This window comes from Schistocerca cancellata, chromosome 7 (assembly GCF_023864275.1).
Source record: "Schistocerca cancellata isolate TAMUIC-IGC-003103 chromosome 7, iqSchCanc2.1, whole genome shotgun sequence".
NCBI lineage: Eukaryota > Metazoa > Arthropoda > Insecta > Orthoptera > Acrididae > Schistocerca > Schistocerca cancellata.
This window is the reverse complement of record NC_064632.1, coordinates 208181586-208208729: the sequence shown is the minus strand read 5'-3', so window position 1 is coordinate 208208729 and position 27144 is coordinate 208181586.

Below are 27144 nucleotides of genomic sequence, written 5' to 3'. Positions count from 1 at the left end.
CATTGTCAGTCTTTTCCATCGGTTATGTAAATCCGAAGTCACAAGATAAAACTATATGGTACATGATCGCTACTCGACTAAAACGGTCGGCATCACACTGCCTTATTCCGCGCCAGTTTACCTGCTGCGATTCTAGTGATCCACAACCGGCCTCTGGATAGCGCCGTCCAAGCAGTGCACACACAGTCCTATGGTACAACCACTCATTACTACTACAATATAACTTTACTGCTATTGCTAATCAAATACCCATGCATACTCTACAGTATGTATCAGTCACTATTGCTAGCGTGTTACCTCTTCATTATCCCTTACAATGACCACTATGTCTTTAGCATAGGCTCTCATAGCTGTTCTATTTCCTGATAATGTTAAGCCTTTTAATCAAGCATGGACATATCGGAGGAAACGTTCCAGTGAAACGGCGAAAAGCGACACGGACAGAGGACTTCCTTGAACAACACCTCGTTTTATTTGGATCGACCTGGATTGTTGGCAATTCTCAGCTATTTTTACATTTATTCCAGTTCTTATGTTCTTTGTCAACTGTATGACCCTATTGAATCCTATTCTCTTCAACGGTCTGTAGAAGATATTCATGATTTACTACATCGAAGGCTTTATAAAAACCTAAAAGAAGTAAAACACACTTTACGTTTATTACAGAAATTATTGCAATGATATCCCTGTATTCTGTTAGATTTTGAAAAATGGTTCTGTCTGGCGCTCAGTTCAGACATTTACTAATAATTTTATCTGCAAGGCATGAAATTCTCTTGTTTACTATTCTAGCTATTCATTTATAATCAGAATTCAGCAGTGAAATGGGACGAAAATTATTTATATCTTTGTTTCCATTATTTTTTGGCACAATAATGATTTTACTCTCCTTAAACTCAGCCGGAAGCGTTATTCCCTGAATAATCCCATTTACAATGTCCGTGATTTTCGCACCTACTATTGGCCGGTAACGGATGTAAAGCTCTACTGGCAGACCATCCGGTCGTGGGTATTTTTTTGGTGGTGAGGCGCACAGAGTCTCATACACGTTCCCTTCACTGTCTACCTCGAGAAAATTGTCGTTCTCATACTTTGATTTAGAGAATATAGCTCGCAATAAGAGCGATAAATTTCGTCCACGATATCCTGCTGGGTTCTGTGAACCGTATCGTTTTTTGTTCGAATTTCATCAATAAAAGTCCTTCTTCCATTTTTCGTATGCTTCACTAAATAGTATAGCGAAGTAGTTTCGTTTTCTGACACCGAATTTGCCTTCGATTTTAATTTTCAACCCCTTCCATTAGATTTCTCTTGATATTAAGTAACTTGGCTTTGACTTTTTTGATGTCTGCTATGCGAAGTGAGGAACCTGCAGAGACCTGATCATATACATCTCTCAAAATGGAATAGTAATATTCTATAGTGCATTTCATTTCTCTTGCGCTCTGGGCACTGTACTGAATAAGAACCTTCCTCAACTTTGGCATCGCCATTTTAACCCACTAGTCGATAGCAGTGGCATATCTACTAGGAGCACTCAGGCATATTGCCCATACTTCTTTAATCAGGTCATCTAAATCATGATTTACTAACAAGGAAATGTTAAAATTCCACTGATTCTTGAATCGGCGAACTGGCTGTTTTATTTGTGCAAGCTAAGACACTTGAATGGTCTGAAGGTATGGTTTCTACTTTTGTCACGGAAGTTTCAAGATTTTTAGAAATACATAAAACCATCAGTCCTGCTACCAGATGTTGCCGTGACGTAAGTGAACTCAACACTGGATGGGTATTCGATTTCCCATATCTCATTTAATTCTAAATCGGTAACTAGTTGTTATAGTTCACTTGAGAAATTAAAATTAGGTAACTGACCTTTTCTATTTAAAACGCAATTAAAATCACCTCCAAGTAATTACTGTCTTGGATTTTTCCTTAACAAGTAAAGCAGTTCATCTTTGATGTAACGTGCCCTGTCAGTTCGGTGCGAACATCCTGAAGGAGTATACAAATTGATGATAGTCACATCATAGATATCTAGTCTTTTTCCCCTTCCGGATTCCAGTCGTTCCACCTCACTTCCTGGAATCCGTTCCCTCACCAAAACAGCTATTCAAACACTTGTTTCGTGAGACATTTATGTAACTGACATAACCGGGAATTACTAAATCCGGCATTAGAACTTCTTGTAACTGGGCAATATCAGTAGCGAATTCATACAAAAATTCCTGAAGTGTCGATAGTTTCCAACCAGACTTAATTTTATTTAAGTTTATAGTGGTGACAGAATAAAATAGCGTCATTGCGCTGTCACCATGTAGATGTTTTGATGAACTAATTTAGTTTCCTGTGGTTCAGGGTTCAGTCAAACTACACTCCTGGAAATGGAAAAAAGAACACATTGACACCGGTGTGTCAGACCCACCATACTTGCTCCGGACACTGCGAGAGGGCTGTACAAGCAATGATCACACGCACGGCACAGCGGACACACCAGGAACCGCGGTGTTGTCCGTCGAATGGCGCTAGCTGCGCAGCATTTGTGCACCGCCGCCGTCAGTGTCAGCCAGTTTGCCGTGGCATACGGAGCTCCATCGCAGTCTTTAACACTGGTAGCATGCCGCGACAGCGTGGACGTGAACCGTATGTGCGGTTGACGGACTTTGAGCGAGGGCGTATAGAGGGCATGCGGGAGGCCGGGTGGACGTACCGCCGAAGTGCTCAACACGGAGGGCGTGAGGTCTCCACAGTACATCGATGTTGTCGCCAGTGGTCGGCGGAAGGTGCACGTGCCCGTCGACCTGGGACCGGACCGCAGCGACGCACGGATGCACGCCAAGACCGTAGGATCCTACGCAGTGCCCTAGGGGACCGCACCGCCACTTCCCAGCAAATTAGGGACACTGTTGCTCCTGGGGTATCGGCGAGGACCATTCGCAACCGTCTCCATGAAGCTGGGCTACGGTCCCGCACACCGTTAGGCCGTCTTCCCCTCACGCCCCAACATCGTGCAGCCCGCCTCCAGTGGTGTCGCGACAGGCGTGAATGGAGGGACGAATGGAGACGTGTCGTCTTCAGCGATGAGAGTCGCTTCTGCCTTGGTGCCAATGATGGTCGTATGCGTGTTTGGCGCCGTGCAGATGAGCGCCACAATCAGGACTGCATACGACCGAGGCACACAGGGCCAACACCCGGCATCATGGTGTGGGGAGCGATCTCCTACACTGGCCGTACACCATTGGTGATCGTCGAGGGGACACTGAATAGTGCACGGTACATCCAAACCGTCATCGAACCCATCGTTCTACCATTCCTAGACCGGCAAGGGAACTTGCTGTTCCAACAGGACAATGCACGTCCGCATGTATCCCGTGCCACCCAACGTGCTCTAGAAGGTGTAAGTCAACTACCCTGGCCAGCAAGATCTCCGGATCTGTCCCCCATTGAGCATGTTTGGGACTGGATGAAGCGTCGTCTCACGCGGTCTGCACGTCCAGCACGAACGCTGGTCCAACTGAGGCGCCAGGTGGAAATGGCATGGCAAGCCGTTCCACAGGACTACATCCAGCATCTCTACGATCGTCTCCATGGGAGAATAGCAGCCTGCATTGCTGCGAAAGGTGGATATACACTGTACTAGTGCCGACATTGTGCATGCTCTGTTGCCTGTGTCTATGTGCCTGTGGTTCTGTCAGTGTTATCATGTGATGTATCTGACCCCAGGAATGTGTCAATAAAGTTTCCCCTTCCTGGGACAATGAATTCACGGTGTTCTTATTTCAATTTCCAGGATTGTATTGACAGTTTTCTCGAAATGCCGACCATCGAACAACATTTCAGTCAGTCTATTAGTTACTGTCCCTTTTTTTCCAATTTTGAGTTTTCCGTTGTACCGCTAGCAGACTGATTTGCTTCTAAACTTTCTGATTTTTCCTCCAGTGATTCGTGTAGGACTGTTTCGTACAGAAAATTCTTTTGGGCCTGGGTCGCCCTTTTCGGATTTTCGCTTCCCTTGGGTACGAGCTACATTCACTTTTGGTTGCGTTAATATTTTACTTCGCGACTCATCTGGAGCAGCAGAAGACGCTTTCTCAATTTCTGTTGCTGGCGACTGTCCTGCGGTGTTGGCCATGATTTCATTTTAGCCACCACTTCCTTGTTCTTTATTAATATCACTTACTTGCTGATCGAGGGAAACCAGTAGAGACGGCAGTATTGCCACCTCTCCCTGACTCTGTTTACTAACAGATAGCTGCTGATTTTTACAATCAGCTACTTCACCTGTTGTCTCATGCAAATTAATATTGACAACACCTCCTTCATTTTCTGGTACCGTATGTTTTTTATCTTTCTGTTCATCGGTTTCCATTCGCATTCTGGCTTCTGTTTCCTCTGTCTCCTCATCGCACTGTTTTTGCTTGAGGACTGAAGGAGTTTTACAGGTTAGCTCGTCCTCTGAACAACTATCAGTTGTCACCAGAGGTCGGTTTTTCGGTTGCATTTCAGTTTCACGAGTATTGGTAACAAGGTTTCCCTTTGTTGTTAACGGGGGGATGGAGTATTATCGTGAAGGTGGACATCTGCTTGGCCCCCTGCCATAAAAATGGTTCAAATGTCTCTGAGCACTATGGGACTTAACTTCTGAGGTCATCAGTCCCCTAGAACTTAGAACTACTTAAACCTAACTGACATAAGGACATCAAACACATCCATACCCCAGGCAGTATTCGAATCTGCGACCGTAGCGGTCGCGTGGTTCCAGACTGAAGCGCCTAGAACCGCTCGGCCACACCGGCCGGCAATTACCTGTGTAATCCATTGATCTATTTCCAGGGATGTCTGCTGAACAGTACGGGACACCTTGTCAAAAGCAAATACAAGAGTATTCTTCCTGAGGTTAGTAGCTATGGTTAATCCAGCGACCAAATTTCGGTTAAACACCCAAAATTCCAATTAGCATATGCACGCCCAGAATGAACAATTAGATCACAAGGAATATGAACGAACACGGAGATTAACGGACGGATAACACTTAGCGAAGCTCAAGTACAGCGATGTAAACACGGAATTGCAGTGCAGCAGTAAACAACGTCCACTCGCTAGCGCGGCTGAAACTGAACTACGACTAGACCACGAGCTGCGGACAACATCTTCGCTACCTGATATGTGCTTTATGGGACTGGCTCTTCAGCCACACTAGCAGATTACTTTACTCTCACACAGCTAGATTTGTCTTGTACACTCTCATTCACGCTTTTCATTCATCAGGTTAGATGAGGAAAGGATGTATATACCGACATATTGCACATAGATGTATTGAATATGCGTGGTCGTGCTCGAACCGTTACCAAAAGTTAGTAAAAGGTGAAGCGAAATAAAGATAATATACCTTGTAGCCACTGTAGACACACTCAGCTGCTCAGTCTTTTCTGTTTAGTTTACAGTTTGCGCCCAGATTTCAGTTGCCAGAGGTACGTACATTAAGTTAAATGTGAAGCAAAATGACGAAGAGGTTCATGTAGAGACCTTTCAATTTGATATGTTTAATGCAGGTAGATAAAAACAATAAAGATCTTAGCCCATTGCTGAACCCACGGAAACTGAATTCATTGTGCTGTTTCACCCCCTGTGGTTCAAGTAAAGCAAACAGTCATCATTAAGAAGAGGTTGAAGACTCTTCACTAGGTCCTTATTACACGCGATTTCCTCAGGCTGTGGCGAGTCGAATATTTTGTGACTTTTGCCCACTAAGGCTCCGCAGTCGATGATTATATGTGGTGCAGTTTCATCCTCCTCACCACTTAGTCCACACTTAGTGGGCCTTTCCTTCCGTATCCATTGTGTGTTGATGTCTTATGAAGTTCCCCGGCCAGTCATGAGTTCTGCCACGAGTTTGATCTGTTTCCGCCGGCTGCGGTGGTCTAGCGGTTCTGGCGCTGCAGTCCGGAACCGCGAGACTGCTATGGTCGCAGGTTCTAATCCTGCCTCGGGCATGGATGTGTTTGATGTCCTTAGGTTAGTTAGGTTTAAGTAGTTCTAAGTTCTAGGGGACTTATGACCTAAGATGTTGAGTCCCATAGTGCTCAGAGCCATTGAACCATTTTTTTGATCTGTTTCCTGTTAAAGTTCCTCATTATAGAACTTATCTTGAAATATGGACTCCGCAACATTGGTATGCCATATTTTTTATTTTGGGTCTCAGATCAATAATCTACGTGATGCCTTCTGATTGAACTATGTAGTTTTGATTGTACCATCGCCTTAGGCTATGACAGGTTCCGGTCCAATAAATCCACACATTGCGCCTGTCCTGGTCATTCTATTAGCTTGTTCATTGCCATCAGTTCCCGAGTGAACAGGGACCCCCAGTAATTTTACCCTGTTGCTTTCCCCTAGGCTCCGATGGGCTTCATTGCATTCTGCGATGATCTTTGATCTCGTTCCAGGGGCTGATAGGTATTTCACAGCTGGTTAGCAATCTGAATACATGAGTAATATTCATACTGTATTTCTGTTTCTGCGTTAAATTTAGCCCTACTTTACCTTCTAATGTAAAAAAAAAAAAATGCTTATTACCAAGACTATGTCCTTACGAACTGTTAGCCTCCCTGAGCTCGTATGCTAACCTTTAACAAAGTATAACGTAATTTGAAATGAAATGTCACTATCTGAATACAACCTCTCATTATATTAAATGTGCTACTGAAGTAAAACAGTTACATGACCCTAACGAAAATTTCCACTTACCGCACGTCTTGTGACAACACTTTTGCAGATTTCACCAAAGTACAACAGCAAACGGTAAGCACAGCTAAGCTATAGTTCTGTTTTAAAATGAAATTATCTAATTATATTCAAACTGTTGCGTACCTCATGCTGAAATGTGAACAACGACACAAAGAGTTACAAAATTTGTAGAGAATTTCTATAAAAATGAAACAGCTTAATCAGTTGAAATGTTAATTCATGATCAGGCCTACTGCAGTGTAGAATTACATGCAAATTTTTGTTTCAGGTCCAGGCAGTGTTTCAGATATCTACGGCATAGGGAGCGGGAGTGAATATCATTCCACAGTTTCTGTTGCCACTTAGGGGGAAGTGTCCTGCTCATTTCACTGCCTCGCCGATAACCAATGTGGTTGCACGGCTTTACGTAATGTTGTGACTACTTGACAGTATTAAATATATAATAATGACGTTTTCCGGAGAGTACAGAAGTTTAGTGTGTTTTGTGACTACAATGTCTTAGTGAAAATACGGTATATTTAACAGCGAAATTTTAATTTTATTGAAATCCCCTTGAAGATAAACCCAGTGGAATTATTTACTCAGAAACCTTGCTCTTAATACTATTACTTGGCATCAATTTGATTTGCACTCAAGTCTCATTTGTACAGATTCGTGTAAACATGTAAAAGACACGGAGGATAGATACTGAGTGCTGAAATTTCCAAGAGCAATGGGGACATCTTTATTTCGTAATTGGGTTAAGTAATAAGTCAGTGTGTATAATTTGCAATAAAACAATATCTGTTCTCAAGGAATACATTATGAAACTAAAAATTCTCAAACCTATTCCAAATTTACAAGATACTAACAGTTGGAAATTATGCGTGTTTGAAACGTGGTTTGAAATCTCAGAACACACTGTTTTAAGACAGTAAAAACTGAACAACAAGCAGAGACTCTCGTAGTTTCCCCATGACTCACTCAGTAACAAAACATGGAAAATCGTTTACTGACGGCAAATTAATAAAGGACTGCATGGCTGCAGAAGCTGAAGAAATGTCTCCAGAGAAAGCTAATTTATTTAAAAACATCAGTTTTTCTGCAAACGCTGCAGCTCGAATCCAAATACATTAACTCAGTTTTCTGAGAAAACCCAACACTATGAGTGCTTGTCTTTGGTTCTGAATGAGTCAAAGTGTGTTTCGGATAGTGCACAGGTGTTAATTCTTATTGAATGGATACACAAAAACTATGAAGTTTATGAACAGTTTCTCGACGTTCGTAGCATTCACGGCATTGTCACGAGATAAGAACTTTTTAAAGGCGTAGAAAATGCTGTTGAGAGAAACAGTCTTCAACAGAAAAACTTATGGTGTGTCAAAAATGATAGTGGCAAAAACACTTGTGGAGAAAACACAAGTGATATTGCTGTCGTGTCAAAGACGATAGAAAAAGTCGGTGTATCGAAACCGTTAATCGCACATTACATCATTCATCAACAGTTTCAGTGCGGAAAATCCTTGGATATATCACAAGTCTTAAAGACACTCATGACAGCTGTATAAAAGACCACATACTCTCAGTCATCGTCAACTCCGCGAGTTTACTGAAAAGACTGAAGAAAATGATTTTCCATATTATGCACCAGTGCGCTGGCTTAGCTGTGGAAAAGCTCTGGATGGGTTTTTGGGCTCCTAGCAAGAATTGAAATTTTCTGAATGAAAGGAATCGATCTGTGCTGTCACAAAACGCTGAGTAGCTATTGAAGTTATCATTTGGTACAGATTTAACTAAACATGTGAACAACAATAATTTGAAGTTACAAGGCGAAAACTAACTGCTGTCTGATTTGCACACTCATTTTAAATCCTTTCAACAAAAAACAAAAAACAAAAAAATGTTTCAGTCTCAATTCAACAAAAAGTGTTTCATGTATTTTAATACATGCCAAAATTCATTAATCAGTCAGAGTCTCCATTGCTGGCTGCCTTTGGAACTTCGAATGCTTGAAAAATACATTTTGAGTCTCGGTTTTCAGATTTTCGTACAAACGATATTAAGATTATTCAAAACCCTTTTAATGCCGACATAAAAAGTCTTGCCTCAGAATTGCAAATGGGAATGGTTGATTTGCAATGTAGCGATATTTGTAGAGATAAATGATTGTATTCGTCATTGCTGGCATTTTATGTCTCCCACTCACTGAGTTTCACCAGTTGCATGCGATTGCTTGTGCCTTTTTTCCACTTTTGGGTCTACTTATCTTTGCGAAAAAAATTAACTATACAATAATATTAAAGATGTAAACAAGCCGATGAGCATTTGAAGCCGCTGCTGATAATATCCCCTAGTGAGACCCTCAACTACAAACAGTTGCAAGAGGGAAGTTTCCGCTACGTAAATCTCATTAATTATAGTTACAATACTTAATCTCATTATGTGAATTGCCTTCATATGTCAGTTATGGTAAATTTTCAACAAATGTGATGTAAGTAATTACAGTTAAAGCAATCAGTTCCTTTATATACGTCAGTTAATGTTTGTCCTAATTGGTAATAAATAAAAATAACTGATTATTGTACGTATTTTGTATGATTTATTTGCACTGTTAATTTTGCACTGTACAGTGTTACTTCGCGTAACGAGCACGATTTGTTCCTGAACTTTCTCGTAACTAACGCTCGTAAGAGATACACTTGTTTTCACTAGGAGTCCATGTAGAATAAGTCAATTCTTTCCATTCCGAATAAAATAGATACTCAAACAGTTTTTTAATACAGTATAGTAATTTTTTATTTGTACTACAGCACATCCTGTTTTAGAAGAAAGTTGTCTAAAGATATTTGTTCTTGCCTGTGGTTCAAAATGTGTCGAAAAAGTGACATACCTTCATCGTTAATAAAATTTGTAGCGAGCATAGCAACTACCTTACTTGCATCTTTAATGAATTCGTATTAGTAAACGACGACAAATCAGAATTCGATTCATAAACAGATACTGAAAGGGAAAGGGTTACGATGCATCAATGAAGAAAAAGATCTTGCAACTTTGTTGGAGAGATATTGCAAACTCGTCGCGGAAACTCAGGCATTGCAGATGACTGCACATAGCATTGTCGTAGGCTCTACTTTTACAGTGCAGAGTTTACAGGAGAACAAGTGACTTACAAATTATTCATTGCTAGTGACCAAACAGACCGATCCAGGCCATAAGGTGGTTTATGAATTTTAAAAAGAAAATTTTTTAAAAATTGTTTTATCGCTGTTCCAAAAATGTTTATTAAAATGGTCATTAAAGACTGAAAAAAAAAACACGAAACAGACTCTTTATGCGAAACATCGTTCGGTAAGCTAGTCATTTTGTTACATTTACTTCTACTCATTGTGCGAATCACGTCTTATGGGAGGTGCTCTATAATCAGTGCAATGAGAAACATTACTGCGGACTGGGTACTATACATATCCGACGCGTTACCGTAGATGGTGTTGGCCCGCGGGATGTAGTGTGGAGACACCTGAACAACGAAAGGTCTATCGGTTTTGGTAAACATTTTTGAAATACAGTGATAAATTGATTATTATATTTTGACTAAAGTTCAGTCATGATCACATCATCTATGTTTCAATGACATAGGTAACCGGTTTCGGTTATTTTTACATAACCATCATCAGACCCATGGCTCCCTTAGGATGGTAGGCGGAGCTCTCCTCAGCTGCTACGAAGCTGATTAATTATTCAAAGAGCAACATTTCAAGACCCTAAGTAATGCACAGTCGATTCAGCACTTGGCTGCTGGGCTGCTTCAGCGTTACCAAAAGGAAAATACCATACAAATCTTTTTGCGAGAGCTCAGTACTCTGCAGTGAGTCAGTGGAAGCACTTTCTGACAGGACTGGCAAAGTCGATGCTCAGACCTAAGTGCCTATCCACAATGCGGAGGCGAACAAACTGTTACTGCAGGAGGCGGTAGCTCTTATATTTATGCCGCAATTGGAGGAAATATATTTTGCTGAAGCAACAAGGAATAACCATTTATTCGCTTCTGGGGGCAGATGCTGTGGATGTGGACGCAAGGGCCACATGCAGAAACGGTGTAAGCAACCAGAATGTTGCTCGTGTGGGGAAGTGGGCAACCAAGCTTCTGAATATCAGAAGAGCAGAACAGGAAGCACCTTTGGGAGCAGCAGGTGTTAAACTGAAACGCAATGGTTCGACTGTAGTCTAGATATTTCGTAACATTGGAGAAGTTAGTGCGCAGACGAAAAAGCTTCTCAGTGGGCGATGTGTAACAGAGGTTTCTAGAAGACACGTGATCACATGTGTCCGTTATCAGTGTGAACCGGTAAACAAGAGGTGGCAGGGCCACCACGATATAAGGAACATGAGCAGTGTGCGGCTCACGTTGATGCCGTTCATAGATTGACATCTCGTAATAGCGATACTGGCGTCTCGTTTTCTTAGTGTGTCCACTGGCGCCACTAGGTTTGCCCGCCTTGTCTGTCCGTGAGTGGCAGCAGCATCGCTTATCGATAGCGCGTACTGTGGTACCATCTTTGGAGCAGCCTCTAGTATTTCCGGGTGGTCGTGTGTCGAGCTAGTGAGTTGGGACGGAGCAGTAGTGAGGTTCGGACAGCCAGTACTCGCCCAACCGCTGGCGACACACATGCACTGTCAGACGGAAGGATGTGGTCGCGAGAGTGCACGACCACGTCAAGGACCGGATTCAGCGAGTTATAGTTGTATGGACCGTGATATTCGAGTAGTTTCACTTTTACTTGTGTGTGTGTGTGTGTGTGTGTGTGTGTGTGTGTGTGTGTGCCCGCCGCAGTGACCTCATGGCAATAAGTTGTCATTCCTCAATTTAAGCTGTTATCTTTCTCGTCCCTGACTTGACTGGAGACGACCGTCGGTTGGTCGTTCTGTCGGTCGTCCCAGCGGGCGACGTGCATTTGGCCTTCCGACCTCTTCTGGCTTCTCCGTGTTGTGCCGACTTATAATTCGTCTTACTGGTTTTAGTATTCTGAGTTGCTGGTGGAATTGTTCTCCAGGAGCCGTGTGTGTCTTGTGGTTTTGAATGAGCAGTTATTTTAATGCTGTCTGCTTACTGGATTTGGTAAGAGTGGCGAACGGACATCAGTTCGGCTTCGGACGGAGCAGCGAAGAGATCCGCAGCGTGTTGGCAGGCCGAAACCGCTGGTGGCGTGCAGGCACTGTCAGACCGAGGGGCTGTAGCCGACGACCGAACCCAGGACGTTTGAAGTTGAGTGACCTGTGTCCAGTACTGAAACATCCACTGTTTGAGATCCGTTTGTTGTTTGCGTGTTGCTGCTCCCAGGGTCGGTGAGACCAACCAACCGCAACAAGTGGGGTCTGTCAGGTTGGCGGAAGCTATTAGCCGCCTTCTACTCCTTGATGTTAGTTTTGATTTAGTATTATTCTTATTAGTGATGTGCAACCAGCGGTATTTTCTACCTTCTGGCCGCCAACGCTCTAGACCTGCCCTGGAGGTTAGCGTACTTTTATGGCAGTGTACCTTTACTTGTCGTGTTGATGCTGTCCGACAATGCGTGTAGTTCGACAACTTCTTGAATTGTGCTGTAAATATGTTTTTGGAAGGTAGACCTTTGTCCCAGTATTTCCATCGGCCTTGGGTGTGTTTCTGAAGACGTGGTGGTGCTGTCCATCTCTTCACCGTTGTTTAAAAATATTTCATCGTTGTACCAGAGATCGGACGTTAGCGGATAGGTTAGCCCGTCGATGGGTGCTTAAGCTACCCCTAGTGTGAGTTGCCATCCTGTTACGTGAGTACAACTCATGGCTGTCTGTCTCACCGCTTACACACCTGTAGTCACCTTCCTCGGGTCGATCCAGGGAGCACTGTCTGTGGATCACTCCGTTTTATTTGGAGAAGTTGTCATAATTGTTCAAAATTTACCCTAATGTTTTAACATGTTATTGCCTTCCCCCTATAATTCCGGCCCTCAGCCGTTAATTGTTTGTAGCACTGCTTGTGGCTTTCAGCCGATAAATTATTTTTAATTCTTTCTTAACGTGGCCTGCAGCAGTCACTATAGCCTGTTACAATTCGTTAAGGTTGTTTCAGAAAGGTTTTAGTATTTGAACATGCAACTGCCTTCCTTACTTGTAATTCAGGCCTTCAGCCACTGAGTATTCTGTAAAAAGTTTGTGGCCTTCTGCCCCCAATAATTTTGAATCCTCTCTTAATCAGGCCTTCAGCCTTTAATTGCTTGTAACATTGCTTGTGGCCTTAGGCCGACAAATAATTTTCAATCCTGTGTTAGTGATGCCTTCAGCCGACATTATACCTTGTTACAAGTTATTAAGATTATTACAAACGGTTTTAGTATTTTTATAGAGTAATTGCCCACCTTATTAGTAATTCAGGCCTTCAGACCTTGTGTATTATGATATTGATTGTGGCCTTCAGCCTACGAATAATTTTCAACCTTCTTAATCAAGCCTTCAGCCTTTGATTGTGTATAACTTTGTTTGTGGGCTTCAGCCGACCAATAATTTGCTATTTTTTCTTAATAGCTTGTTACCGTTTGATTGTTAAGAAGAAAATATGTTATTATTTGTTAATGTGTAACTCCATTCCTCACTTGCAATTCAGGCCTTCAGCCGTGGTGTAATTTTGAAATTGCTTCTCGACCTCAGCCGACGAATAATTTTGAACCTTATTAATCAGGCCTTTAGTCGCTGATTGTGTGTAACATTGCTTGTGACCTGCAGCCGACAATAACTTCCGATTCTTCTAGTAAGACTTTCAGCCGCCAGTGTAGTAAAATTCTTAAAATGATTGTTGAGAATCTTGTTTTTTTAAAAAATTAAGTGTATGTGTTTTCTTTGCAACCAACGATAACTGATTAGTCCCTGTTCACACCTTTTCCTGCTTTCCCTAATTCCCACGTCTCAGTACATGGGGTTGACATAGAAGTGATGAGTCGTTGGGTTCGTGAGTTTACCATTGCGGAAACTAAGTTTACAGAGCGTATGGAAGTTTTGCCAAATGTGGGTGAAGGATAGTCAGTGATTCTAGGACTAGATTTTCTAGTCAAATATTGTGCGAGGGTTGACCTTTGGCAATGTTCGCTTGAGCCCAGTGTTTCACTTTGGTAATACAATTGCAAACGAAGCGACGTCGCAAGGCTCACGTATCGAGAAGGGAATGCCAGTCGATTTCGTTAAAGATGGATCATCAGGATAAAATACCGGCAGTTGTCGGAAAAACAGTGTGTGTTTCAGTGGGTACTGAGTTGTCTTGTTGGATCTTGTATGTGGTTGGGTCCCTCTCGAGTAATGAAGAATTGAATGTTTCACATTGTTTTGTTTGCAGAAGCGTGGCGAACTGAGTAATGTTAATGGATAGTATAAGGGTTTCAGTTAGCGCAGATAATTTTGGGAGAGGTGGAGTTAATCTGTCTGAAGGTACGTATAATGACAATCCTATAAGATGAATACATGGTTCAAATGGCTCTGAGCACTATGAGACTTAATTTCTAAGGTTATCAGTCCCCTAGACGTTAGAACTAATTAAACCTAACTAACCTAAGGACATCCCACACATGCATCCCCGAGGCAGGATTCGAACCTGCGACATAGCGGTTGCGCGGTTCCAGACTGTAGCGCCTAGAACCGCTCGACCACCCCGAAAGGCGAAGAGTACATGGATAGGTTGGGTTTGGATTGGAGTCATAAGCAAGCATCAAGCAAGAAGCTGTGTCACTTCTAGGACAGTGATCGTACAAGCGTGCAAAAAGTATTACTGAAATTTATCGACTTATTTTGTAGAGATGGGGTGTTGACAGCGACTCTAGTAACTCACAACTGTATACATTTTGAGTAGTACACCAATTTACAACAAATAGTTCGTACAGCGAGACATTAACAGACATCAATAAAGGAGTTCATGGAACAGCAACTACGAGATGAGATCAAGAATGAAGTAACAATCTCTTAAGTACACATGTCGTAATCATCCCTAAGAAATCATTGGACGGAACCAAGGAATAGGTGTTTTCTGAGATAGTAGATGCTTATCCAATCGGTAAATTTACGGAAATTTTGGATAAGTGTTGAGTGTCGTTACTTTACTGCAGTGGAACTCCAAATTTATCGTCAGTTGGAAGTAGCACATGAGGATAGGCCAAAGACAGCGTTTACCGCATCATGCGGATATTATCAATATAATAGAATGTCATTCGGTTAGGAAAACACTATTGCTACTTTTCACCTGTTATTGGGCGGAGTTTTATGAGGGTTAAAGCCTAAGATCCATACACGATCTATTTGAAAGACTGAATAGTGTGTTCAGCGGTTATACCAGAACGCGTGAGACGATTGAAGGATGCTTTTAGTAGGTTAAGTCAGCTCATTTGAGAAGCAGATACAGTCGTTCGTCGCTTTGAGCAACCACTATAGTAAATTCATGAGGGAGTTGGTGGATACAACTGAACCTTTGAACACATTAGTTAGTAAGCTATAGTCATGTTTCATGGATCATTTTCTACAACAAATAGTAATGATGTGTAATGACTCATTTGAAATACACATCGCAAATTTATTTGTAAAGATGGCTACATGGTAATCATTTATAACTTTAAAATTGACAGATATGAGCTAGTAATTCCTGTCCGCCAACTTCTACTAATTAAAATAGAAATTCTTTTACACAATTGAACTGTCAACAAGAATCTTTTTCAAATTGTTTTAGAATTTTACTTTACTCTCTGTGGGAATGCACAGAATGCTCAACTCCTTAAGCATATGATTGCAAGATGATCATGGGCGAGCAATACATATTCTTCGCACAGCACGTTTTTGAGCGATGGAGAGTTTCTTTTTTAAAGATGAATTGCCCCAGAACATTATCCCATATAACGTTACTGAAGTATGGGTTATACAGAAAGTTATTGATTTGCCCCTCCCTGAGATTTGCAATGTTTCTAATTGTAAAAGTGTCTGAACCAAGTTGTTTTAGGAATTCCAGAATGTACTTTTTGCAGTTTAAATGTTCATTAGTACTGACACACAAGAATTTGAAGTCTCTCCCTATTCATTATATCCTTACCACTTGTTACATTGACCTCTGGTGTAGTGCTCATAGATTTTCAGAACTGGGGCATATATAAAGTTACTGATACAAAGTTATTGACTTGCCTCTCCCCAAGGTCTGCAACATTTATAATTAAAGAAGTGTATGAACTAACCTTTTTAAGGTGTTCCATAATGCGCTTTTTCCAGTTTATATTCTCATCACTGTGCACATAAAAGCATTTTGAAGTTTTCACCCTTTTCATTATTTGCGTACTGTATATTACCGTTATCATTGGTGTAGTACCTCTAGATACGCAGAACTCAATATGCTGTGTCTTTTTAAAATGGAGGGTGAGACCATTTGCAGAAAACCAGTCAACGATACCTCTGAAAACATTTGTGTATTTTTAATACTGATTGCGAGAACACTCGCCGAATACCAATCAATGACACTTCTAAAAATATTGTTTACCATTTGTTCTGTTTCTGTATGTATGCTTGGACTGATTTTAGTACCGGTGTCGTCTGCAACCAGAACTAATTCTGTTTGTTGTATATTAGACCAAAGATCGTCTACATATGTGGGGAACAATAGCAGACCCAAGTCTGATCCTTGTTGATTCATGTCCATGGACTATAATTCTTGAATTATTAAGTACAACCTTCTGCATTTACTTGGTCAGATATGACATTATCCATTGATTGGCTGTAAAATCAGTCTCACAAAATTTCTATTTATCTAGGAGAATATTGTGATTCATACCGTCAAAGGCCTTAAATAGGTTGCAGGAAATACCAACCGATGCTACTTCACAATTTAATCCTTGTATAACTTGGCGAGATAATATGTAAATGGCTTTCTCAGTAGAGCACCTATTTTGAAACCCTAACTGTGATTTTCTGAGGATATTTTCATTGCTGAGTATTCTAGAATAAATCACCTTCTCAGATATTTTTTTGAAATGATGTCAGCAGTGAAACAGGTGTATAGTTGAGTTAGTGATGCATTACACGGATCGGTTAAGACCAGATTTATTATATGGAAACAAATATGTAGCACAGTGGAAGGAGAGGAGTCAGGTAGTATCAGAGAAACTGTAGGAGGCAATGAGTTCCGATACCGTATTGGTTATTTCAGGTTTTAGAAAATAATTCATTGTCTTTAATGACGCTTGTAAATGGTCAGTCGGATGAATTTTTTTGTCAAATGCTTGATTGACAGGGGCAGTTAAACAATGCGTAACGTAACCACTCAATAACCGAAGTTTAACGGTCATATGCGATATTATACGTTTCTGTTGTTTCATGTCTGGTAGCAGATTTAAAGTTTAGGCAGATCATGAGTCACTGAAATGGTTGTTTGGACTAAGAGAATCATCTACTAGTTTGCCACCCTAGCTTCTCAAGTTCAGTTGAGTGTGATTAAAAGGTTGTCCACACAATTACAGATAAATTAAGTCGCAAAGTAGCCATGCTGAGTACTCTGGACATGATTATATTGGAATAGCAGCAAGCACAGGCAGATAGTAAAGAGTGTTAGGCTTTTAAGTCAGACTGCACTTTATCATTCATGATGATATTCGGTACACAGTTCCAAAAGAAAGTTATATAACAGGCTCATGCGCATGTTATTTGAGATCTTGGCGACCTACGATCAACAGATAGGCGTATTGTGGAATGGTTTTGGTGGGGAACGGGAAGAGTGGCGTGTGCTCAGAGAGTGGATGCTTTGCACCAGAAATCCCTTCGCAGAGGTTACTAGAGGCGTCGGATCCATTTTAAATTCTTGTTCTAAACATTTGCTAACCACAGCCGGAACACCTGTAAAGAGTACGTAAGTGCTTACGATCATCAGGTGTTTCTCACGGTATCTAGTAATGATAGCAATTCCAGATCAAAAGGCCAGTAATGTAGTACAAGTATTTATTAACAATTGGACACTGAAAACTAGAGTTCCTGATACCTTAGTTATAGACCAGGGTATGATCTTAGATTTGGTACCTACAACCAACTGTGCCGTGTGTTGGATATTCGGAAGTTACGAACGAGCCCTTTCTACCCACAAACTAAAAGCAGCATGGAGCGTGAGCCTAAAACCATTTCTAAAGTGCCAAGCTTTTACTTGAATGCCAGAAACGACGAATGGGTACCCATTTTGCATCTGTAGTTTGCGCGAACAACTTAAAGCTTCATACGGGAACAATCATTTCACTATTTAAGGTACTGAATGAAAATGGCCACTCAATTTGACTTTTTCGGGGTCCTAAATTACTGAATCAATACTACATCACTGACATGACATGAGTGACCACATAATAACAGCCCATATATGTGTGAAACTAAAAAAGCCAAATTAAGCTGTGCTAAGAAATTTATTTATAACTAGACCAGATAATTTCCGTACGAGATAGGACAGTCTTGATTTCTTTCTAAGGCATGATTAAAGTGATGTTGCTAGTTTAGTTTGTAATCAATATATTTTCCAACCAACTGTATTGACGTTTGGAGTTTCAGAGAAGATCAAATGGAGAGTAACAGGAGAATAAAGAATTAGGTCAGTACTTGAATGAGAGAGTTTCTAAAATAGAAAAAAAAATTGGGGTAATTGTTACAGCAGAGATAATGTACCAGATAATAGTGATTTATATTCTGTTCATGAAGATGAATGAGATCCTGTAGCTCATTCAGATATTAGGAGAGTTCTTCACAACCATGGTCATATTAATCATGATGCTGAAAACTGTGAAATGAGGCATGGTTTTCAATATAACCATTTCTTGCCTGTTCCAAAATTTCAAGTTTTTATAATTTTATGAAATGGTACTGATTTTCATCTTGGCTAGAGCGGTTTGATTCTGTATTTCCTTCCACATGGCCAGCCGGTCACAGAAATGAGTTTGTATGTGGCTGTTTGGTAGCTGACCTTAGTAAGTGAATACTGATATTGAGCAGAAACTGTGAGTCATATGACGAGTTTTATCAGATATCCCTGTTAGAAGATTGGTCTGAAGCAGCGCAAGACAGAATCTTTGGCATACTTGTTTGTGAAAAAATTTAATAATTCTGATTTTATAAATCCTGCTTCATTCTTTGAATGCGTGGTGTGGAAAAATAATTTTTTTAACAATACTTAGTCCTACAGAATTGAATTATAACTGACTTGTAAAGTTTACTCCCAAATTGAGCCAGATTATTCTTCCTGGTCAGGTGAAAGGGTAATTAGTGGGTTTTGAGATTTTGCTCCAGGACTTAGAATATGACAATGCTGAAGAGAATGGTTCTGGTAGAAGCAACAGTAAGTTTTGTTATCCTAGTCTGAGGCCACAGAGGAATAGGAATAATGATCACCGGCAATGTGATACATATTGTGATAGATATGGGAACGGAAAATGCAGGCATCAGATGAATTATGTGATTGCAGTGAAAGCAACAATTTTTGGAATGGTAATAGTGACTGGATTAAAAGACTGTTTCGTCAGATCAAGGTAGTGAAGGGAATGGTAATCACTGACATTGACAAGATAGAAACTAAAGTTCTTATTTTGTAGAAGTACGCTCAGCTTATCCACAGAAAAATTTTAAAGTGGATAGCCCATAGCCCCATAGCCACATAATTGACAACCGATGTATGCAGCTGATTTGAGTGCTGAAAACAGGATGAGAAATGCCTATGGGAAATTCAATATATTTACTTTCTTATGCTTGAGTTACATATTGATAAGTGATAGTCAAGAAAATCTCAATTCTCTGAAGAGTCCAGCGTTTCGAATGTATTTTACCTTGTGTTCCAGGCGTTGCAAGCCAGTGGTCTGCGTTGAGTGAGTCAGCATTTCACAGATCTGAAGGTGTAGCTTTACGAACTATTCCTTCTTTACAGTGGACTCAAGTGAAGGGTATGATTACCAGAAAAGGAGCAGAGATGAAGAGACAAGTAGGTATTGATTTTCTTTGTCATGGTTATAGCTTCATCTGAATTTAGTAACTGTGTGGAATTTGGCTAGTGATACGATTTTAGGGTCTGATTTTTTGTTGACATAACAAGACGTGATGGCCTTCGGCTATGGTGTTGTGAGTTTTAAGTATAATAATGGTATGTTAAAGCATGAGGGAAGAGTTGGCTGTCGTGACAGAGTATGGTGTTCAAGCAGTCCTATGACATCATTTGCCAATGAGGCAAGAAATTTGGAGTTGGAGTATCTGTGCTGAAATGGTAGGCGAATTAGTGAAAGGCAATTTATTTAGTGTACTGCGACATAATTCTTCAATGTTTTCAGTGCATCCAGGGACACAAAGTTCTTTTGTGTGTGTGTAGTTGCATGATGAACATGATTTCCCTGGCTGTTAGCATGTTTTCGATTAATTTTTGCTGTACTGCTGTCTTTCTCTAGTTAGTGTCGTTAAAGGGATTTTACTATGAGCCACCAGTCTAGCACAGAATTTTCGAAGACGTTTTGTGTATTAATAAAAAATTGTCAGGCATAAAAAATGATACAAATGTAGTAAAACTGGAAACGAAGACCATAAAGGTGGTTTGATTGTGGGACCTGCTGAGAAGTAAAAGTGATATTTGAAAAACCTCACGATAGGTATGTAAATAGTGTGATGATTATCTCTTCTGGCAGTCTACATATAGCACTAATTATTGTTTAGAAGGTGACGTACATATTGGTATTATATGTTTATTGATCAACTGAGGTAATTTATACTGTGATTCCATTCATAAATATTTAGAAATGAATGGATTGCAAGTGGATTATGCGCTGAAGGGCCGAAGAAACTAGTACAACTGTCGAATAAAGCGTAGGGCCGCGCGAGCACGCAGAAGTGGTGCAACACGATGTGGTACGGATTCGACTAATGTCTGAAGTAGTGCTGCATGGAATTGACACTATGAATTATGCAGGGTTGTCCATAAATCAGTAAGAGTATGTGAAGGTGGAGATGTAGCAATTCTGGACGTGTGGGGTATCACACTGTCCTGCTGGAATTGGCCAAGTCCATCGGAATGCACAATGGGCATGAATGGATTCAGGTGATCAGACGTGGTGCTTATGCACTTGTCATCTGTCAGAGTCGTATTTAGTCGTATCAGGGGTTCCATATCACTGAAACTGCACACATCCAACACCATTACAGAGCTTCCACCAACTTGAACAGTCCTCTGCTGACGACCACGCATAATTTTTCGAGTGATTAACAGTCCAATGAGGTGTTGATTGGTCTAGCCAAATCGTAAAGTATTGTGTCGTGCAGTCATCAACGGTACATGAGTGGGCCTTTGCCTCCAGAAGCCCATATCGGTTTTGTTTCTTTGGAAGGTTCGCATGCTGACACTTCGAAAAATGTATTTTTGTTTGTAAGGAATTATTCTACCTGATTCCATATATGTGTGGTGTGAGAAAAGTAATGTCGCAAACAACGCTGCGATCCATCTGGCAGTGCTATGTACACTGGCGTGATCGTCCCTTTCTGACAGTCTGAGTTTTCAGCTCTTTACATCAACCACGTGATTTTTGAGAGCCCCCATCAGTGGAGTTTTCGTTGCGTGTTTACAGTAAGGAACAGCGGAAGTTAGAACGACGTTATTGAGTCACGTTTATTGTTAAACTTGGGTAATCAATGAGAGTGATGTTTGAAAAGTTGAAACAGGCCAATGGGAGACATCCCTTGTGGAGAGCACAGATTTTTCGCTGGCACAAATCATTTTTGGAAGGCTGATAGCACGGTGAAGATGAATCTCGCTCAGGGAGGCCTTCAAATTCAAACACTTACGAGAACGTCGAACGTGTGCATGGTCTTTCGAGACCAGACGGACATTTAACAATTAAGATAATGGGTGACCTGTCAGACTTGACCACTTTCACCTTAAATCAAAGATCTGACTGAAGATTTGCACATGTGGAAGGTTTGTGGCAAAATCGTGCTGATAAACCTCACAATAGAGCAGAACAACAATCGAAGAAACACGTTTGTTGGTCTTCTTTAGAAGACTGCCATTAACTGCTAATGTTTCAGTAGTGTGATCATGGGTGATGAATCCAGGTTTATTGAGTATGATCCTGAGACGAAGGGACAAAGTGAGGTGTGGCATACTGAGACATCTCCTCCACCAAAAGAGGCTCGAATGAGCAAATCAAAGATCAAAACAGCTCGTATTTACTGTTTTGAGTGCAGGAATATCATGCACAATGAATTTGTTCCTTCAGGACATGTTGTCAAGCTTGTGCTATACAAGGATGTTCTTCAAACGCTTAGGAAGAGATTAAATCGATTGAGACCGACTGGACATGCAAACAAATGGACGCTGAATCATGATAGCGTCCCATTTAACACAGGCATTTCCATCACGGATCTTTTCACCACAAAAGGCATTCCTGTCGTCCCACAGGCACCCTATTCACCTGATCTGAGTCCTTGTCATGCATTTTCTGGTTGCGAAACTAAACATTTCTTAAAAGGACGTCGTTTTGGGACTCTGTAAACATTCGATGGAATGTGACTGACATATTGAAGGCCCTAGGACTTAAAACCTTTCGGCGCTGCTGCCAAACCTGGGAACAACGAGTATACCGACGTAAAGTTGTCGAAAGAAACTACTGTGTAGGGGCCAATAGTGTTGTTCGAAAAAGAACTTTGGTAGATAAAAAATCAGTCACATTACTTTTCTCATACATGTAGCATGTTTTAAATTTTTCATTTAATCTCAACCGAAAAATTTCAGTCTCCATAGTAGATGTCACTTTCTACAGTGAAGGTTGTTTTCAGTTGTTCCATGTTGAGGGCCTTAGTTACACATCAGTATCTCTTTAAAAAGTATATTGAATGGGAATGTCAAAAACAATGACCGAATTTGCCTTTTTTATATTTTTTGTGGTGTTCATAAAACCGGCAGCAAACCTTATTGAAAGTGTGTTGTTATTGCTATGACTCTGCTAAAGATATTTTCAATTTCTGGACCCCGATCGCATATAAGTTACCCTTTGAAAAGCATGTTGTTAATATCGTTCAACAACAAATAAAGAATTAAAAAAAAAAGATTTCAGCGTGGGCGCGATGTCGCCCCCCCCCCTTTGGTAATGCACTTTATGTAAAATGTATTGGCTTTACGTGGGTTAATCGGCGTTTTAACGTAAACGTTAGTGCCTACATTCTTATTCTTTACCTTTTAACAGTTCTATACGTAATAATTAAATAAATTCTTTTTAGATATTTGTCTTGAATAGTTGTTTGTTTGGAATATTGTAAAAGTGACTTTACTGTTATTCTGGAACTAAAAAATAGGTACTCATATATTAGATTCATATAATGTCAAGCATGCAGTCTTCACCATGATGTAACCATTAATCAAACTTAGCTTTAGTATTATCACACAAACTTAATATTCACTGCTAAGTGGCTTCCTTTCTTTATGTGAAAACAAAGTATATTTTTTCTTGTTTTGCATGAGTTTATAATATCCTGAAATGTATCTTTTCAGAATACATTACAGAATTGCTCCTATTTATAATGAGAAGTCTATGAAAGTGGTACTATAAACAGTGCTTTTATTTCTTCATAGATTTCTACATTTCAAAAGATGTTTTATAGATGGTAACGATAGGTCACGAAGCTCTTTGAGCAATATAACTGCGAAACACTGGTGTAGTTCAGTGATTGACCTACAGCTACAGCCAGTCACGTGTTAGGCAAGTCACTTGTGTCATTTAGCCAATTCAATTTAATTCGTACTTGTGTCCTGAATGTGGCAGTCATAAGGTCTAAAACTGATCTTAGGATGACATTGCAGTTAGGGATTTGGTGAGACCGTTACAGTTGTTTGCAGTGCATAGTAATACACAATGCGTTGGATATTTACATACTGTGATGTTTAAATATTAAAATTGTAATCATTTTCTGTCCTGCAGTGATGATTAATTCCGGCACGGTCTAGCGTTCAGTGAAATGGTATTGCAGAACCAGAGACTCAGAGATCGATTGTTTTGCACGTGTTGCAACACGACTACAGGAAAGTATTGTAAGTGTTCTGTCAAATGTTTTATGCACTCCATTTCATCATTCACCCTTGTGTTTCAAGTTACTTAATGCACAGCTGGAATATGTGTATAGGAACCTTATCTTTTTGTGATTTCTAAAAATTCGGTACAGGTTCACACTTAGTGTAGAACCTATGTGATGTATATCTATTGTTTGATTATTTTAACCCTTGCAGGGTGTACGTCCCACTATAGTACGTATTTTCAGTGCGTAAGGGATCATATGTTACCACTTCTGTACCCTCCTGGCATCTAGTGGCAGTCCGTTGCACCAGCTGTCGTTATAGTTTGTTGTGAAATACAACCTTCAGGACTGCGAGAAATATGTATCCCGAACAAAATGCGGTGTATTAATGGTTATTGGGAACTATACCACTAATATAGGTTGTGGAAGCGACTTGGGAAGTATACTTCCCGCAAAATTAATCTGTCATTTAAGGTCCTTGGGAAGCACACTTAGCAGCAACTAAGGGGTATCCAAAAACTTTTGGGAACAGTTCTTACCACCTCTGTCGATGCCAGACATATTGTGGTATTACACTGCGCAAAGTGTACTAAAACTGCTACAACAATTTGTTTTGTATGTCATGGGATTAATACTGTTGTCAGAAACCATTGCTTCCCTCCTGCAATATACTTTATTACATCCTGTATCAGCTCGTACCTTTATTCGGTGACAAAGTATTAAGGATTGTTTTCAAAATGGTTCAAATGGCTCTGAGCACTATGGGACCTAACTGCTGAAGTCAGCAGTCCCCTAGAACTTAGAACTACTTAAACCTAACTAACCTAAGGGCATCAAACACATCCATGCCCGAGGCAGGTTCAAAAACGGCTCTGAGCACTATGCGACTTAACTTCTGAGGTCATCAGTCGCCTAGAACGTAGAACTAATTAAACCTTACTAACCTAAGGACATCACACACATCCATGCCCGAGGCAGCATTCGAACCTGCGACCGTAGCGGTCGTGCGGCTCCAGACTGTAGCGCCTAGAACCGCTCGGCCACACCGGCCGGCGATTGTTTTCACACGGTGGTAAGTAACCATTAAAATCGTTAACAAATATTTTCAAAATAAAATAAAAGAAAATATAAAATAAAAACGGAAAACACTGTTCATTATTTTATTTACGTGTAGTGGCAACACATAACAGCGCTCAAAAGGGAAGTGGGAAATCCATTTACAACCAATTTAAATACCTCAAAAAGATGGCGTGGTGATACATGTACCGACATAGTTTTGGTCCTACATCTCAAAAATAAAGTTCTTAAAAATAAATACAATAAGTTGATCATATTTCTAATAGGATAGCAAAATATTATGTTCGCTCAGTTGTTACAAAAAATGTGCCCGCGAAAGAGTTAACACAGTGCATCAGTTAAATTTTATGGCTACTCATTTACGCTTCTTCAGTCTTTTATTTAATTTTCTTGAGTGATTTTGGAGCATGTGTTATCTGACGCTACCTGCAGTATACCTATTGCCGATATCCCCTTTGTGAATTTAGTGATCATCTGTGATACAGATAATAAAATAATTCAACTACATACTTGCTCTTTTTTCTGCAATGTTTTACCATAACTAGGCCCTTATAGAAAATAGTATCGTGGACAATGCTATATGCTGAAGATGTGATGCATGTGGTTGATACAAGGAAGGCTACTGAAAAACTTAGCAAGATGGACACATTTCTATATCTAGGTTCTCGACTACAGGTAAGAAGATGAGCGTGTAGGAACCACAGTGATTTGGATCGATTCAGACACATCACTGGTATTCTTTGTGAGAACAAGATACCCATCCTCATAAAATAAAAGTTATAAAGCACAACGTTGAAGACAGTTGCATTATGTGGTACTGAGCACTGGTGCACACCCAAGAGTTCTGAAGTTTCACAACATGTTATGAAAATTCGGATGCTGAGAAGACTATCAGCCATTTCCCCGCAGAACCACAGTAACAAGACAACGATCTGACAACTAACTGGAATGGCTCCAATCAACGAAAGATCCCAAAATGGTGCGTTCGGTGGTATGGACACCTACTTCAGTCATCAGCTTAGCCTATCATGACACTCTTGAAGGCCACAGACAACGCGGAAGACCTTAACCGCATTGGACAGGTACTATAAATGTATAAATGTAGTGTTAGAACGTAAGAAAAGGTGTACATTGATCAAAAAAGCAGACCAAGCTTCAATGTGTCTACGCTAAGAACGAGAAGAAGAAGAAGATGATGATGTTGAAAAGAGAGCACAACAGGAGGGTCTCCATATTCAGGACAAGAACAGGGGCCTGAACTAGCGAAATCACAAAAACATGTTGTGACCGGCCGGAGTATAAGCGGCGCGATAACGTTCTCCCACCGAAAAGTTTTATGACGGACAGCGAGAAGAACGAGGCAGCTGTGCGAGGTGAGATTCCCAAGGTAGCGGTACCGGTCACAAAATTTAAGGCAACTTCAGAGGTGGCGTTTGCACGCACGAACAGGGGACGGGACAACTGGTGGACGATGCGAGTTCCGTAGAGCACCACCAGAAATGATGGCGCGGAGTGGAAACTTTATACGCGACGACAGGCAATACCTCAGACCGAGGGGGAGGAAGTAATGCATCGTATAATATGCCTTGAAAACAGTAGAGGGGGAAATTGTAACCACGGAAACAGAGTAGTTTCAGCTCCGCCCCGCAAAGAAAGTATGGTGAGGGGGAAAATATGGTGTTCTAGCCAAAATACAAGAAGAGCTTCTGTGCTGCCGCCTGAGGGATCACAGAAATTTAATAGGCCTAAATTCTCTCGAGCATGGTTTTAGGAAATGGAAAACCACCCATGATCGGTAAATCAACCAGTACGTGTTGTGAACACCTCAGACGACAAGTACATTATAGGCACAACGATTGGTATAGCTATGGTTTCTGATAATTTATGGTGGCGTGCCCTGTTCAAATGAATGAAGCAGATGGACTGCCTAATATGTCTCTATAACAGACTACGGAAATATTGCACAGACATTCAGATGCAACTGGAATGTTCTTGAAACAAAATTGTGACAGACATCAAACGCCTGCCTGAAGGACCCACTTTGGGTCTAGAGTTCTGGAATTAGTCATTACTAAACCAGCTTCAGAGTACAGCAGACACTAGAGGCCGCACAAACTACGCAGATGATCTCCTAATTACAGTATCTGCTAGCACAAGCGCTAAATTAGACGAGGGTTTTAGTGAATTATTGAAAGACTAAGTAATTGGTGCACAGAAAACAGCTAAACGAAATCACCACACGAAACAGTCATTATGTTAGCCCTCTAAATTTCCGACATGCAG